Source organism: Poecilia latipinna, unplaced genomic scaffold (genome assembly GCF_001443285.1).
Source record: "Poecilia latipinna isolate Pla-1442-1.1 unplaced genomic scaffold, P_latipinna-1.0 Scaffold405, whole genome shotgun sequence".
Taxonomy (NCBI): domain Eukaryota; kingdom Metazoa; phylum Chordata; class Actinopteri; order Cyprinodontiformes; family Poeciliidae; genus Poecilia; species Poecilia latipinna.
Genome location: NW_015113021.1, coordinates 338,554 through 341,241, shown reverse-complemented (window position 1 = coordinate 341,241; position 2,688 = coordinate 338,554).

Here is a 2,688-nt window from a genome sequence, read left to right as displayed (position 1 = left end):
ACCCCTGTTAAGTTTTTGGCCCCCCCAAATTTTTTTTTTTTTTTTTTTTTTTTTTTTTTTTTTTTTTTTTTTTGTCATACTTGTTTATTTCAGATCATCAAATTAGTTTCCAAATTTCCAAATTTCCAAAGCTACAAAGCTCCTCCTGAATCTGAGGCTCAGCACTGGTTGAAGCCTCATGTCTGTTATAGCAAACTTTTCCAGGCAGACAGGAAAGTATCATCAATTTTTAATTAGGCCCACTATCAGTCCACAAAAAGTTCTAACAAAATCCTCCATGTAACACTAAAAAGGCAATCTGACAGCTTCTGGAGTGATTTTTCACACATATATGTATGCACTTTAAATATCTGCAAAAGGTATAAAACAAGTCCTTTACATTTCAGATTATTTTTGAACAAATAAAGAACAAATGCAAGGAAGTACCCAGAGCCATAGGAAGATTATTAGATTTTTATAAACCTTCTTGTTTTTTATTTGTTTAATGCATTTAGTTTCCAAAAAGAATGAATCAGTTACATTGATGATGCAGTTTACAGTGGTTGGGCTCCACACTGAGTACATGACATGCATTTAAGAAAAAAAATAAAATAAAATAAAATAAAAAAAACACGGTATACTCTTATTTTACATTTTTCACCCTGGAATAATTTTCACCCTGAATTACAAATAAAGAATTGAAAAGAAAGTCCAAAGCAACAACATTCAGGGATTTATGTTTAAGCATTTTTGAATTGGACCCACATCACCAGTTTAAAAAGCTGCTCACTTCCTCTCTTTTTTTGCCGTCTTCATTTGCAGATGTTAAAAGCAAGAGTGGTTTGCAGATGCCGATAAATCAGTGTAACAATATTAACATATTCTAGTGCAAATGCCAACAAAGACTGGAATGTGTTCAAAGTTGCTCAAGTGTTTATCAGAATGTCTCCTGTCCTTACAGGGAGAGTAAACATGACGATGACCGAGCACTTTCATCATTTACCGGCAGGATTCAGCAGGACAGTAAGTTCATATCAAAATGTTAGAAATAAGACAATTTTTGCGACATCTTCCACAAAAGCGAAACCTTCTTCAAAGATTTTGCTTCACTCTACAAGAATGTTCATTGACTTAGCTGTTTTTGACTAGCTGAGGATGAACTCATGTTTTTAAATATTCATTTCTGGGGCTCCTGACAACAGAACATGCTTTGACAATCCAGTCTTTTTGTTTATGCTTTTCCCGCTAATCATCACATCAACATTTGGGATGTTAAAGAGGAACATCAGGAAGGAGCTGATGCATCTGGGCTTCGTTTCCTGTCCTGTCAGAACCTTTTATCTCTCACACTCCTAAATATGCTTCTGTCCTACTAAAAAACGCAAATGTTTCCTATATTGTCTTTTTTTTTTCTAACCATTAAAAAGATGCATTAAAACTACTCATTGGTTTTTATGTATATTATATAGTAGGATGAGTTGAGGACAAGCACACATGCAACAGAAATGCCACACTAACCTCACATTAACAACGTGGAAATAGCCCTTTTCAAAGACAGTTCACATGCAGTGAAGCCTTGAGATGAGTCCCGCTGAGACACTATGTGACATACAGACAATGTATGGCTATTGTTTCCACAAAGGGCCAATGACAAATGGTAATCAAATCTCTCTTTCCTAGCTCCCGTGTGTAGGTGTATTTAAGGTTTTCCAAGTACACAGGTCAGAGGGGCCTGTCCTTTGAAGCACAAGATATTTAAGGAATCTTTGCTTGGAAGTAATTAATGCAGGGGATTATCCTCAGATCAGCCAGTGAAAGTGGCTGATCTGAGGCTTTTGTTTTATTTAACTCTTTTGTTTTATTTAACACTTTTGTTAAATAAAACAAAAGAGTTAAACACATGTTTAACAGAGGAGTCAAAAGAATGTCAAAACAGCCCATTAACATTTGATGAGAGTTTTAGAAAAAGCATTAGGTGTAATTTTCCATCAAACCAATGATACAGCACACAGTTACAATGACTTTTTTGTACTTTGACTGCACAAGACTCCACTGCTGAAGAAAAAAGTATTAATCAAGTTTAAAGTTCGCTAGAGAACATTTGGAAAATCCTGGGACACTATTCTGGTCAGTCCGGCCTGAGAATCTGTGAAGGGAACTAAAGATTAGGGCGATGGTAAAGAGGCATTTCATCCTCAAAAACCTGGATCTCAAAGACCAGTGGAAATATACAAACATATACAAATTTATTGTTAATAAATTATTTTGTTATCTTTTACCCTTTTTACATTTTTTTGTTATTTTTAACTAACAGACTTCTTAGTTGGACGAATATGACTGGAATTTTAAATCTGCCAGGGTTATGAATAATTTTGGATTTAAATTTAAAAGGCTGGAAGATAAGAGACACCTAGTGATTCCAAGCCTAACCCAGATTGTTAATTATAAATTTGTGCTTTGGTCCTAAATTAGACAAGTTTTGAAAATGGTGCTTATTAGATTGTGCTTGTTTGTTGGTCTCACACTTTTCCACATCCTCCGGTTCTATATTTAAGACAAGAAAGCACCAATTTATTAGGGCCACAGCCCAAATTGTGGGAGGAGAAGCGGCAAGAACTGGTGCTTAAGGAAGGACTTGCACCAGTTCCGCAGTGGAAATGGTTTGGTGGGAAAACCCTTTTTTTTAAGATGTTTTTTTTAAAGTTTTTC